Genomic DNA, 16,065 nt, shown 5'->3' with positions numbered 1-16,065 from the left:
CAAAACTTTTGAAATGGCTATGGGATCACCCAATTCGGTTCTTAGTGTTAACTGACAGAGTTCCAAATAGGAAGCGTTTACGGGAATATACTGAAGATGCTTTATATTGTAGTGGTGAATATGTTCTTGATTGGTTTTTCGTTCAAGAACTCGTAGGAGGGAAAATTTGAATTACCAACTCTCAAAGTCTCCACAAATCAAGCGCAGAGAAATATACATGGGTCTGTGGAGAAGGCGGGCGGGTAGTTATCGAAAATGAAATAAGTGTTTCTCGCGTTTTTACCATTGACTATACTGAGCTTAAAGTCAGGAACATCCTTTAGGTTATCATTGGGAATAACCTTTTCACTTGCAATCTGTTAACTAATTTAGATCCTGCCGTCCTTCTTTGAATAGTTGAAATGAAAAGCTCCTTTTTTACGAGCGGAAATTCTTTTATTAATAGAACGACATAAATCGTTCATACAGGTGAGTTCCTCGTAGGGTAATTCAATGCATGGATAATCCATCCAATTGATTTTTTGAATTTGTTCTTGATCACTTGAGGATGGTGGTGATGGCCAATCATAGGGTCTAATTTTTATTTCATATTTACGATCTTTTTTCAGGATATCATAATTATTTTTGAGAATACAGTCCACAAGTGCCACTTATTACCTTCAATTGTCGTTGAATTTGTTGGTGGAGGAGAGTTTCGTCCAAAAATCACTTGTTCTATTCAAGTCATTGGAGAGAGGATCGGAAACATTAGACATGAAAGTCACATAGAAATCATTGGGCATTGTCAATATCTTCAGCACCGACCCAAGAATCAAAATCTGAGTTGTATCCTAGCCAGCGAACAAGCAACTGTCTCTTGCCCCTATGGGTACGACTCTTTAATATCTTTTCAATTTGATAAATTTCGCTAGTGTTTCTAACTTTTTGCAGTTCATATTCATAAGAACCACCGAGAATCTCATCATCTTTGGTGTCTCGCAGTCGATAAGTTATGGGTACGGTGTCTAGGATTTTGGACACTTTAAAAAGTTCAGTGCTCCATAAATAATTCCCCTTTTCAAAAATATTGGTGGTTCTATTAATTCGAACAGTATCACCAACATTGAATTTCTTCTTTTTTTTCTCTTTTTCACCATTGGAGTATTGCTTTAGAAAAGCATCAAATATATTGTCGTTGCCGTGAACATTCCGAGGGCTTGAGCTGGAAAGAGATCGCTGGTGTACCTGGTTGTATATCCGAACGATTTTATCTTGATCGGGAATCAATGCAAGCTTATTTTTCTGGGTACAGTATTTTGAGCTCGGTAGTAAATTCGTTATTATTAACTGTTAACACATTTTATTCTTAATCGGACTGTGACTATGGTAAAGTATTGTATTACAGTCCAATAGAATACTTTGAACCTGGGGATTAAAAAATTCACTGCCACGATCCGATTAAATTTTTCTATATGAATCCTGTTCAAAAAATACTTTCAATGGCTCGAGCAACTTCAACACCTCTCTTTGATCGCAGTGGAATGGCATAGGCATAGCGACTAAAGACACTGATTGCCACCAGAATATATTTGTAGGGTGCATTGTGACGTTGTTGAAGTGTGTCTAAAGTTAAAAGACCTGTTTGCATTATATGCAGAAGGAAAAACGCTTTAGTTTGTCGATATTGTTTGTAGCGAAGCCTATGATTCCGATGCAGTGTGTAACTCGAATCAATCTCTAGATACTCTTTTGATTTATTCAATGTTCTGGTGCCAGAGACAACTCTATAAAGCGTTGGGAGTACTTAAACTTCCTACTTCACCAATATTTTCATAGACACCTTTCAGAACTTCATCCATTTTGAACCTAAACACGTAGTGTAATCTTCACTCCCGTTTTGCACACTGGAGGGTGAATCAATTCGTCTTCACTTTTGACTAGCAGCCACAGGTGTTGTAAAATCCGTGGCGCTGATAATATTTTCAAATATTGAATATTCTTCTTTTTTTTTAAATGATGTTGGCGTTGGAGGAGGACTATATTCTCTTAGTTTCTTAAGAATTTGCTTATTGCCAATAAGACTTTTGGGAAAGTTTGATACACTTAGAAAGGTGTATAGATTATTGTCAATGGATAAAAGTCCTTTACGATTCGTCACCATATCACAAATTAAATCAACTAGATTATAACTTTGAATTATAATTCGTTTCCCTGTGCTATCGACTTGAACTTGATAATCATCAGCAGTTTCCAACATGAGATAAGATAATACTCTTTTACTGTTTTCTCAAGATGGCAGCTGCAATAGGCTCTAGATTTTCGATGCTCTCGAATACAAGTCCTTCTTATTTGGTTTTGACGAATCTTGAGATAATCTAATGTTAAAGGGATCTTTGGCGACAGCGACAGGTCTCTAACAAGCTCGTTTATGCTTTTCAACATTTCGCAATGCATCTTGAAGTAAAATCAGTTTTTGTCATCGGCACCATTCTCATCATTAATGAATTTGCTTAGATTGTCTTCAAAATGTTCGACGGGCGAGAGGACAAGTTCAAATGGTGTCAATTTATAGGGTTTTGCCATTCTCTAGAGAAAACTGTTTACAAGTCCTGCACTTAATGGCAGTAAAAGTGTGAAAAATCTACCGCCCGCTTGAAGGAGTCATGTTGTTTTAATTTTTTTCCCCTTGTTTTTAAAATCCAACGCACGCACAGTGGAACGATGTTGCTTTGTCTGTTGTCTAACACCTTCTGGCAGTGGAACATTGCCCTCAGTTAAATTTAAACAAAGTTCAGATATTAGATTAATGAAATCATTGTCAACATCATGTTTGAGTATTGCTTTCCTATGCGGAGGTTTTGAATTGCTTAAAATGGAAAATAAATGCCGTTATTCGTGTAGTTTCTTCAGTGTCATAATGGCAACTAATAGCCTTTTCTACTGTTCACCGGAAGATATACTGTAATTTCATTGTTGAAAATGTCGGTGACCACACGTAGATCCTCGGGCGTGCTCTTATTAATATCCAGAAAATTGTAACCGTTGGGATTGCTTGTCGCGTTTGTGTACGCTGACAACATAATTTTTGGGGCGCGGGGTTATATCTGTTTATTGATTTTTATGAGCTCGATATAATCACGAACGACTCGATAGATAATATAAACGGTGCAATTCAAAGCAATGGTTTACATACATTTGCTCTGATAAAACAGATTGTTTAGAACCATAGTACCAGAAATCTGTTCATGATGAGATCAGACAGTGAACAGTTGTAACATCTCCTGTGAGAACTGTTCAATGGATTCAACCAAATCATCAATGATCAACCACTAGTCCGATTTAATGCTATTGAAAACATCAAGTCCCCGTATGAATTGAATTGGCATGGTTTTGGCAATAGATTTTATTTGATCATAGGACACCTGCCAAATACTATAGCAATAGTAAATTTTCTTCGGCTTTTCCAAAATTATTTTATCGCAATTTTGAATTATTTTAGCTAAAAGTGTTGTTTTTCCTGACATTGAGGGACCACACAGAAACGATCTGAATGGTGTTTTAAATTGATACATGCTGTTGACAACAGTCGGACTACAGCTAACTGTAAATCATACGTGTCCAATGAATAAGTAGCAATAATTTTATCATTGATATATCTATTCCAGAACAACAAAAAACAATATTTCATGGCAGCATTTATTTGAGACAATATGAAAACAAATATTTGTTCAACGTGAACTGCAACGATAAAAATAACACTTGTTCAACAAGAACAGTTGACAAAATTTCATGGTCAACATGAAAACTCTATTTGTTCAACATGAACAATGATAACACTCTATAAAAAAGCACTTTTGTCCATCAATAACACTTATTGTCTTTAAACACTTTTCTCTACAAAAACATCCGCAGCACTTATTGTCTTTAAACACTTTTCTGTACAATAACACTTTTCTATACAACAAAAAAAAACAGAAAACACTTGAAAATCACGGGATAGCACAGTTGAACATTATAGTGAATTTAAAAATAGGGTTCCCCCCCTCCCCCAGGGCCGCGGTGCCGAAGTCCGGCCGGCCGTGGGTGGGACCCCCCCCCTGGGCGGCCGCGGGAAGGGCCCCCCCTCACCCCTCGGGAGCCGCGGTGGAAAAAAAAACAGTACAATAGTTGTCCGGTCACTGCTATAGGTTAGGTTGGGTTAGTTAGATTAGTTAATTTATGAACGGGTTGATGATGTTGAGTGCTTGGGTTAGTCAGGTTAGGTTAATTTATCCAGACCACGTTGATTGCGATAGTCTATGCATTCAACTCGGTCTGAAATACGGTAGTGGCCATGGGGCAGGACACTCACACCATTCTCGAGCACATAGACTATGTCGGATATACACGACATTGCATTCTTTTCTACTCTGATAGCATAATTTCTATACTGTAGAGAGCGAATTGCAAGCACTTGTGCTCTCGGAACTAGGCTACTTTCTACACAGTCTCTGTACACGCTCATGTTGAAATTGCTCTTTACAAAGTGTGTAGGCACCCCTTTACACGCCTTCTTTGCATCCCCACTATGAGTTTCAACGGAATAAACTTTGGGGCCCGGGAACACCCCCTGGATATCAAATCACTCCCCGTCTCTGATTTTAACATTAATAGTTGGTTGGGGGCTTGACGTTTCACCAACTCGGGGTAGAGTGATGGATTCCAGTTGGTGAAATCCATCCGCGAGCTGATGTGTTCCCCCTTTTCTAAATCACCCAATAAATGTTCAGTCCCATTTACCTTTAACAGCAGAGAATCTGTATCCCCATAGTAAACTTGAACCTCCCCCTCCCGTGGCCATTGCACCTTGCACACATTGTAAAAGAACGACAACATGAGCTTTTTGGAAATTTCTAGTACTGAACTACCGCCTGCAATATTCTTGTTCAGTACCACATTTCGCTTTCGCCTGTGTAGAAGAACCATGCCAGTCTCTATACTCGTGAATGATGTAAAATTGGGGTCGGCAATAATTGGTGCACACTCTAGAGGGTCAGTCACGACATCGCAGCGAGATCTATTACGATCGCACTCACGCACTTTGCCAAATGCAGAACGCTGATTTAAGAACAGTGTATACCAGTCCGTCTCTGCCTTGGAGTTTTCCCTCTAATGTCGATTAAAACAGTTGTCAATACATGTTTTTATATAGGATTGCTAGTTATACTTCACGATCTTGTGCATGTTTGTTATCTTTAAACCATATCTACCCATCCAACACAAAAATAAGTAATGAACATCAATATTCGCTAGAGGGTCCAAGTCAGCAGTCAGGTTCTGCTTGGAGGGAGTCAAATTCATCCCCATATCATCAGCTACTGAATGATGTTAGGGTCTCAGCGAGTTCCTGGTAACGGGCTGATTGATACAAGGAAAAACAAAATTTTTTACGGAATCGTGAAGCACAATTGGACTGTGACCGTCAATTTCAAAAAACCATCCTTGTGGCCCGTTGCCTTCGATGGTGGTAATGTCGGGGAACTCACAAGGATTCACAAGCCATTGATAGTTCCCACACGGCCATGAGAAGTGATATATTGCCGAGGGGTACAATGATTTCATGTCAAAGAACACTGCATTTTACTTTGCACCGGCGCTTTGTCCGCTCGGATCGATTGACAAGACGCGGTCCCCATGAACAACATACCCTCCCCTTATTGAACACTCTACTAAAAGGTTTTGGTCTACATCCGTGATTAGGCCTATTTCCTCTCTGCTAATTTTTAAAATCAAATCCATCCCCAAATGGGGTGTGGAAAAATAATAGCCTATATCTAACCCGAACTCTGAATAGATTTGGTCTGTGTTCTCACTGACTATATCCAATAGAGATAAAACTTCACTGGCCAAGTACAGTCTAAAATAATCCCATTCATTTGAACAATCCCCTTTAGACCCCACCTTCTTGGCAAATTCATACTACTCGGTTGTACATTCACTGTTAGTCAATGAATTGTAAAAAGCTTCAATTGGAGGTAGTTTCACTTCGCTTAAGCGAGCACCAGAACAGTAATAATCGTATGCGTATATACCTTTGCAGGTCAACAGATCATGCATTTCACCGCCTGGAAAGTGCTGTTTAAGCAAGGAAAAGCTATCAAAATTGTCGCTTTTCTGCACTTGAATCAATTGAATCAATGCCTTGGGAAAAAAACTAAAGGAATCCAGACAACTGATTTTATTCCAACACGTATGCTCATTATCCACTGCCTGTCAGTTCAGTTTGAGAAATACCAACGTTTCTGCCAGTTTGGGACAAAAACTATAGGTAAATGAACTATTTGCCCATGAAATATCAACTCCCCCTTCCTCCTTGTGCCTCCGTACCCGTGCTGGTAAAATAAATTTTAAGTCATAGTTAGAGTTGTGGATGAAAACAGGGATAAAAGACTTGTGGCTCACATGTAAATTACACGATTGATGCGCAACCCCCCTAAACTTACTACCCCCCGAGTATATTTCCTGCCACAAGTGATTATGGTCTCTGACTTTACCCCGCCCCCCTCGTTTGCCGTTAGTCCCCTTCTCCTCCGCCGCTGCCAACCCCCCCGTCCCAACCCCCACGAGGTGTTGGTTTGTATTCGCGAGTAGATACTCTGCAGACAACACCATTGGATAATGGGTATTTCTCAAACGAGAAATAGCGCCATTAGCAGGACCAATTAGTTTAGTTAGTGCCTTGACCATGCACTCCCCCTCATCCAATGTTTCTACTATTTCCAACAACTGCATGGTGTTAGAACGATCTCTGTGCGTATGGGCATAGGACACTGCGATAGACTGATGTTCTTTGATTCGATTTGGAAATTGTAGATCGTTCACCTCCACCAGCTTAGCTTCACAGTATACAGATATTTTGTAGCACTGGAGAAGAGTGTTTTGGAAATTTTTGAAGCGTAAAATAGCCCTATCCCCAGAAACCGTTTCCACTCCCTGATAACCATGCCGTCTACAGTGCCTCATATTATTTTGCAACTTTAATTCACTCTAAAATCTAGATAGGCATTTCGGACAGTAGAAACGTGTCCCCCTATTCTTACCCTCCCCCAGAACTCTACTGATGTCTGTGATAGGGTTAAAATGGCCAATTGAATTGGCAGGGTCACTAGGGGGTGTGTATAACAACCAAAACCAGTGTCTGACCAAATCAACTGAGGGACTCCTTACGGGGGAGACCACCCCCTTCTTTTTAGAGCGAACCACATCTTCAAATTATGTTTCGTATTGTACCAAAGTAACGCCAATAATCAAGTTAGTATTAGCCATTGCAGAAATATCAATGGATTGAAGTATCACTGGACATTTCTCCTCTAGGCACGAGAAGTCTACAACTGAGGAAATCGGAGCCGTCCTTCCCATGTACAGCCCAGTGATCTAAATTCTTCTTGGTAGCGTCACGTGCTAGAGGCTCGAATGCTGATATGAGGAAAGCATACTTGAAACACTTTTGATCTGTTTCAAAACAAATCCGCTGGACACCTTTACAACCCACTAGATCTGGATTTTATTTTAAAGTGGTATCCCTCTCACCACCACCCCCTCTTAAAATAAAATCTTTCTTAAAATTTACATTTATTTACGTTTAAATTTTCAATAAATAAAACTACTGAGCCGCTCCCATTTTTGTTATAGTTCTCAAGATGCGCAATAATTTGATCTACCCAATCCATGAAAGCACCCACAAAATTTTCTAAATTTGGATAAATTACGCGCATCTCGGAATGTATATAATGATAATAAACTTCGTTTTCCCCCTCATTTAAATAAAAAACCTTTAAAACAATAGAAACCTTAATTGAATCCCTCCCCCGCAATTGAATTTGATTCTCCAGTAGTGCACGAATTTTATCTACATAGTCATGCACAATTTCTACGGGGTCAAACACAAATTTTCCCCCCATTAGTGAATTAAAAGAATCCCCAAACGTTGCAGTGAAAACAACTATATTATGTAAAATTGTATTCGACAATTGAAAATCGGGGAAAGTTGTAACCTCCTCCCCCTCTTGTATATTATCCCCTCCCCCAAGTTGTTCAACAATATTTGGGGTATGCTCCACTTCAGTTGTTTGAAGTGGACTCGTTAGGGTATCGGAGGCTGGAGGAGGAGGAGGGTTCCGAGTTAATTCGTTTGTGAAATCTTCCCCTAGCTGTAGGGTCTTTGGGCTCAAGTCCCCCCCCTGCCCAACTGCGCTATTATCTACATTAAAAACAGAATCGTTTATAAACTCATCAATCGTTAACGGTATTTCCAGTACAGAGTTACTCCATGGTGAAATGGTATTTCAATCCAACGAGGCGCTCTCTCCTTCACCAACTGATGATGACGATTATGAATAATGGATCAAATATCGTCCCACCTAAGAAAGAAAAATAGATTTTATTCAAAGTTTTCAAATTCAACATATTGTTTTTGAAATTTGGGTTATTATCCAATGACATTATTGAGCAATAGTATTTGGTTAATTGAACTGAAAGTTCCAACTTAAGATATTTACAATCTAAAACAACGCTTTACATAGAAGGCGGCAATTTTTTCAAAAAAAGAGATAGTCAAATATTTAAACTACTAAAACTAAAATAATTAAGTGCTATTTTTTTTTTTTTTTTTTTTTTGCGGCGCTTTTCGGGCCTGTGGCGCTTATCTGGCCCGCGGCTTATCCCCCCGGCGCTTCTCGGGCCCGCAGCGCATCCTGTGGCGCTTCTCTGCCCCGCGGTGCTTCCCACAGCACTTCCTGACCCACATTTACATAATGCCCGTCAAAAGTCACTATTTTTTTCTCTAATTCCACACAGATTCAGTGAACTCATGAGTTTAATTATTGTAACCTATCGCACGCAAGTGTTCCAATTTCCAAGATTGAACTTCAAAATGCCGAGAACCGTTAGCCTGGTTTCCCCTCACTAAAATCTTTGGCACGATGTAAGGCTCAGTGTAAATTAGGACGCTGATATGGATAAAATGGAATAATCTCTCTCTTAAAACTATGTGAAAAATAGCATTCACAGAGTTTCAAAGGTACCTAAAACTATATGTGATAGAGAAGAGATAGCAACAGAGAAAATAGTAAAGATTAAAAGAGGAGCGGTTTCTTTTCAAAAATTACATGATATTTAGATATCTCCGAGGGAGGGGGGGAGCAGATAAAACAATGGTTGGGGGGTGAGGGGTTAATATCTCACTGAGATACACTTTTACACAGTGTTGAAAAATAGTGAAAAGAAAAAACATTGGAAGAAATAGATATGTATTTCTATAAGATAGTTTGAGGAAAAAATACTCACATTTGCAAATCCTGGCTGCACTTGGGAGCCAGATGGTTCAGGTACTGTGTGTTGGAGGGCAGACGGGGTGGCGTCGCTATGTTCTTGTGCAGATTGGACTGCGATGTTATGGGATTGCATAGATGAGCCAGCAGGGTTCACCGTCCTTATGGCCCATTGTCTTTTCGGTTTTTGACCGGACTGCATTGGGGCTGGCAGTGATGGGGCTGCCTCGTCATCTCTCGCTTTCTTTGATGGAGGTGGGGTACATTCTTCGCTATTTGCTGTACCCATAGCTCTCTTTACAGCTGGAGGGGCATCAAATTCTTCATAATTTGCCTTAAAAAGAAGAGAAAAAAATTAGTTTCAAAATAATTTGCCCTTTTTTTTTACAGAAAGAAAGTTAGTATCATCATCCATATAATTTTGTTTAGAAAAGCATTTATCTCTTTTCAGTAAAGCAAAAAGTAAAAATTTTGCGAGAAATATATTAGGCTTAGAAATCAAACGTTTTTATTAGACAATCAGTAGTCTATAGCCATAGGATAGGAATCACTGTTTATATTTTTACCATTTAGAAAAATATTAAATGTTCCAGTCTATAGGCTTTAAATTAGATCGTTAACCCAGCGGCCTATAGGCCTAAATTTTGCAAACATAGGTTAAAATGCTATTCAATTTACACATAATATAAGCTTCATACAACTCCCAAAGACTTTTCTTTCTAGCCTTGCACAGTTTGTTTTCATTTTATAATGATGGCGGTAGAATTGAGACATTGCGCCCTCCCTTTTACATAATTTACTTACAACGAAGCTGTTAGAATTGAGACATTGCCCCCTCCCTCCCCCTTTTACATAATTTACTTACAACGAAGCTGTTAGAAGCGAGACATTACCCCCTCTCCCTACATTTAAACATTGTCCTAAATAAATAGTTAGACCTTAATTTGAAAATAACCTGTTTCACTTCTCCAAAATAGAGCATTACTACTGCGCCTAATTATTGTATCAATGTCTTTTGATTCTGACGGACGAACAGTTTCAATGACTTTGGCCGCTGCGTTCGTAAACACAGAGGGAAAAGGGGCGATAGCTAATTTTAACCTCGCACTGGAGATTGTGTCAAAACAGAGCGGTATTTTCATTAAAAATTGACAGAAGTCAGTAGACACTTTAAATCACAATAGAGAAAGGCTAAAATTTAACGAAAAGATTATTATTTCCATTTGCGAGAATTTGGTTGTAAAACAGTGAGGGGGGGGGTTAGGTTTCGAGGGTAAACAGAATATATTTCAGTTGTCCATCGAGTATAAAGATTGGATAGTGATGTTTGTATTGTAGGGGGGGGATTGACCTGAAGATACTAGAGGGTGAGCAAGGAAAATAATTTTATTTGAAAATAAAAAACAGGAATTTAACGAAAAGATAATTATTTCCATGTGCGAGAATTTGGTTGTAAAACAGTGAGGGGGGGGGGTTAGGTTTCGAGGGAAAAAATAATATATTTACGTTTTCCATTGAGTATAAAGATTGTAGAGTGATGTTTGTATTGTATGGGGGGGGGATTTACCTGAATATACTAGAGGGTGAGCAAGGAAAATAATTTTATTTGAAAATAAAAAACAGGAATTTAACGAAAAGATAATTATTTCCATTTTCGAGAATTTGGTTGTAAAACAGTGAGGGGGGGGGGTTAGGTTTTGAGGGTAAAAAGAATATATTTACGTTTTCCATCGAGTATAAAGATTGTAGAGTGAGGTTTGTATTGTCTGGGGGGGGATTTACCTGAATATACTAGAGGGTGAGCAAGGAAAATAATTTTATTTGAAAATAAAAAACAGGAATTTAACGAAAAGATAATTATTTCCATTTGCGAGAATTTGGTTGTAAAACAGTGAGGGGGGGGTTAGGTTTTGAGGGTAAAAAGAATATATTTACGTTTTCCATCGAGTATAAAGATGGTAGAGTGATGTTTGTATTGTATGGGGGGGGATTTACCTGAATATACTAGAGGGTGAGCAAGGAAAATAATTTTATTTGAAAATAAAAAACAGGAATTTAACGAAAAGATAATTATTTCCATTTGCGAGAATTTGGTTGTAAAACAGTGAGGGGGGGTTAGGTTTTGAGGGTAAAAAGAATATATTTACGTTTTCCATCGAGTATAAAGATTGTAGAATGATGTTTGTATTGTATGGGGGGGGGGGATTTACCTGAATATACTGGAGGGTAACCAAGGAAAAAAATTTTATTTGAAAATAAAAAACAGGAATTTAACGAAAATATAATTATTTCCATTTGCGAGAATTAGGGTTGTAAAACAGTGAGGGGGGGGGGTTAGGTTTTGAGAGTAAAAAGAATATATTTACGTTTTCCATTGAGTATAAAGATTGTAGAGCGATGTTTGTATTGTATGGGGGGGGGATTTAGCTGAATATACCGGAGGGCAACCACGGAAAACAATTTTATTTGAAAATAAAAATGTACTTACATTGCAAATTGAAGTTGACATGGCTTCTAATTCATCAAATTTATCCATTGTTGTTTCAATTGTGTCACAATACTTTCTGATAATTTAATCACATTGCATGTCCGTTATATACGAAATCTCAAGGGCGAATTGTTATGTAACGGGGAAATCATATGGAACAAGCCCTCTGATTGGCTGAGAAGGAGGATGTATCCGACTCGCTGATTGGCTGAGAAGGAAACACGTGATCCTGTTTCCCGTTATCGGATCAATAAAATTCCCAATCGATTACGCAATCAAGTTCTCGGAAATCCACTTCCCCTTCGATTACGCAATCAATTTCTCGGAAATTCACTTCCTCCTCGATTACACAATCAATTTCTCGGAAATTCACTTCCACCTCGATTACGCAATCAAGTTCTCGGAAATCCACTTCCTCTTCGATTACGCAATCAAGTTCTCGGAAATTCACTTCCCCCTCGAGTCCTAGATCAATAACATTGTTCCCGTTAGAATTCAATGCGCATGTGCAACCTTCGTCCCGGAGTTATTACACATAGAAACATCAAATAAATCGACCTTGGAAAAAGAGGTCATTGACCGATTACGCAATCTTTCTCCCTAGGGACTCTATGCCCAAATTTGGTGTTAAAAAAAGTTGTAGGTAGCTTCAGGGGTGCCCGTCACGACCTTTATAGTCATTTCTACTTATATAGCACTAAAAGTGCCAATTAGACGAGGTTTGCCCCCCTGGATTTCAGCTTATGGGCGCCCATGCCCCCAATCCCCCTGCCACGGTGTCCCTCCACAAGCTGTGGCAGCTGAACTGGCTGCCTCCCTTTTGCCTAGGAACGGCTGTGTAACTGGGATACTTACTCTTCCCACCTTACCAAGTGATATCTGACAATCTGTTGTACTAGGTGGTATGATGACAAGAATCCCTCAGATCAAAGACCCCCTTCTGATGGCAAGAAAGGTCTCTCAAAAGGCACAGGTTATTTGTTCTTGTTAATGGTTCACAAAACAACCTTAATGTGATTTCTAATCAAGTTTGGTTCAGACCAGATAAACCTTTCTGGTAGATATTCGAATGACAAGAATACCAAGAGCGGATCCAGGATTTTTGTTCGGGGGTGGGTTACCCGATTTTTTCCTGTCTTTACAGGTATTTTTTAGACTAGTTTTCGAGTTGGTAAAAATTTGGGGGGGGGAGTCAAACCGGGTAACCCCTCCCCTGGATACGGCCTTGAAGAATACAGTGACCTCTTCCCTTTCCCACGCCCATAATAGCTGCATTGATATGGTGCCCAAAGGGCATAACTAAGAAACTAGCCGAAATCTTTGGCTGAGATGCAAAAATCTTTTTCTGTCAGATGTCCTGAAGACATGCATTTAGCCTACATTCCCTCGCTCTTTCCTGTGAAGGATGAATCATGTTTAGCCACCCTCAAAAGCTAACGAGGACGCTTACTCTTATTTCCGGCAAAGATTGACTGATATTAGACATTGTCTTCAGGTAGAAATCCTGGTGACAAGAATCTAGGGAACCCTGTCCTTTGAAGGGGTCAAGATGTATCAAGCATCTCCGAAAGCACAACAGGGACAATTGTTTTAGCTTCCTATCAAATTTGGTTAAAATTTGTCAACCTCTTCGGGTGGAAGTTTAAATGACAGTTATTGGACTTCGCTGCTGGACTTATTTTAAAGGACGCCCTAGACAATCAGTCATTTTGATCAAAAGCTTCCATCAATCGATAGATTAAAGCATGATTGACCATCTAGGAACCTGTTTGACGCTTGAATCAAGCGTTGGCGGTGATTGATAGAAAGTTAATTGACTCAATCGGTTGGATCCAGAACAATAGTGTGGCTCCCTCCCAGGAAGTTCTCATTTCCTTAAAATTTTTCTTTATGACATCCTCCCAACCCAACTGAGAACGACCTACTTTCCGTTTAGCCCTAGACGGCTGGATGAAAAGGACAATCTTCGGCAATCTGTCATCCTCCATCCGCAGAACATGCCCTAGCTATCTCAACCTTTCTCTCATTATAGCCCTAGAAAGCAGGATTGAATCAAACTCTTCGTAAAGCCTGCTGTTTGAAATATGGTCAGTTAGCTGGTAACCCAGAACATCCCGCAGGCAATTTCTCTGAAAAACATCTAACAAATCTTCATCCGCTTTTCGGAGTGTCCTTGCTTCAGAGCCATATTTGACCAGTGTCATCACTATTGCTCCTAATATTTTAATCTTGGTTTGCAGACTTATCTTCCTATTCTTCCAAACTTTTTTTTAACTGTGAAAAAACACCCTGAGCCTTGGCTATTATGCCCAGAACAATTTACAATTGTAGGAGGAATACATTACTGATATTAATAAAAAACCTTCGAAGTTAGGTTTTTGATCCGGCCGAGTCTTGAACGACAACACTATCATAAAATGCGTAACAGCTCCAAAAAAAATTTGGTTCCCCAAAATTAATGTTTAATACCTAATGATTGAACGCATGATAGCCTATAATGAAAAAATTGAACTCTTTGCCAGAAATTCTTACCGTTTAAATTTGTGTTTCATTCGGTGTGTAAAAATTAAGTTCTATTCTTTTATTTAGCTGAGAATTGTATTTGTCTTACCACCTTTTATCTTCAAACGTATTCACCTTCCAATCCCCTCACAAATATAATTCTGGTACTTTCACCCGTGAAATATTTTCAGTCTGCATAATACTTCAAACTGCAGTTTTAGGATCTTTTTACTGTCTTTCAAAGTTGTTAGTTAGGCGACAGAAATTTTACGGAAAATGTATTCTGCTCAAATCAGGGATATACTAGTAAATTTGTTTAAATATCTAGGCCTACCTTTACAACTTATAATTCTTGAACACCCCTTTCATACACGTAATAATTTCTGTTCGTTTGAAGTTTTAATGTTGCTCCTTACTTTCAGTTAAAAAAACTTCTTTTTTATTTTATGTTTCCAAAACACGTCTTGTCTAAATCAGCAGTCCGTGTGTTTGAGAAGTCAATCTTAAAGACTTAGACGGTAATTCCAAGTTCAGTGCATAGGATGGGGGAGGGGGCTGAGGAGAGAATAAGCCCTCTCATTTAGGGCATAATCAATGTTGGTTTTGAAGTTATAGTGTTGCTCTTTACTTTTATTTGGATTATTTTATATTTAATAATATTAATGAATATATGTTTAATTTATTCTTTGGCCTTCGATAGGAGAAACCTTTTTACTCAATAACAATGCCAGTTTTGTAATTAAATAAAATAGTTCCCGCAAAAAAGAGACTGATGGCTCTACAAGACTTCGATCTTGAATGGTCTAATATGGGAGAATAGAAAGTCCGTCAATGGTAAACTGAAATAATTTTAGGCTTTTCATGCCCAGTTTGGTATAACGTTTTACTATTTAAAAAAAAAAATTCCATGACAAATATTTTGCAACATATAATAGCAAACTACAAATTGTCAACTGAAGTTTTTTACTGTATTTTTTTGTACTTAAAGAAAAATTTCAAATTGACTTTTTAGTTTCCCTAACATATTATTAATACACCCACGAATTATGAATATATATTTTATGAAGAATTATGTTTCATGCCAGAACCAGGGTTGCCACCAAGGTTACATTCGTACGATTTTTGGTACGTTTTAAATGGAATGGTACGTTTTACGTTTCGGTCCTAAAAACGTTACATTTTTGTTGCGTTTTTGAATTTATGTTACACTTTTGAATAATGAGGAAGTTTCACATTTTCTGAGTAAACTTTTTTTTTTCCTCCGTGAAAAAATCTGCTGTTTCCATTTTAATTACACTGAAATGAGTATCGACATCTTATCAAGCAATCACTCAGTTATTACGATGAGAAAATACCCACTTCGCTTGCTCGCATAGAAAGTTAAGATAACAGTCTCTCTCATGAGCATACGATTATCATTTGTTTAGTGACAAAAGTCAGTTAGTGATCTCACCAACTTTCAATTTCATCAGTTTGACTTTGAATCTTGTTCCGTTAAAAGTCATACTAAAATTATCAAACTGTTCGTGGTAACGAACTGTAAGTAAGGAGCGACCCTGCTCAATGGTAACCGAAACTGTAAAAAACGGAATTTTGATACCAATAGATACATCAAAAGAATCAGGTTTTAATACTGATTTCAAATATATAAATCTCATCAAGTTTGGTTTTACCAATCAAAAGTTACGCGCCTGAGAAAATTTGGCTGATTTAAAAAAAGGGGGAAAGACCCCTTAAAAGTTATAGACCCTTAATGAAAATCACTCCATCATAATCAGTGCATGAGAG

Source organism: Artemia sp. Qi Xiang Cuo, chromosome 6 (assembly GCF_049724085.1).
Source record: "Artemia sp. Qi Xiang Cuo chromosome 6, ASM4972408v1, whole genome shotgun sequence".
NCBI lineage: Eukaryota > Metazoa > Arthropoda > Branchiopoda > Anostraca > Artemiidae > Artemia > Artemia sp. Qi Xiang Cuo.
The sequence above is the reverse complement of the archived record's forward strand: the minus strand, read 5'-3'. Positions refer to the sequence as shown.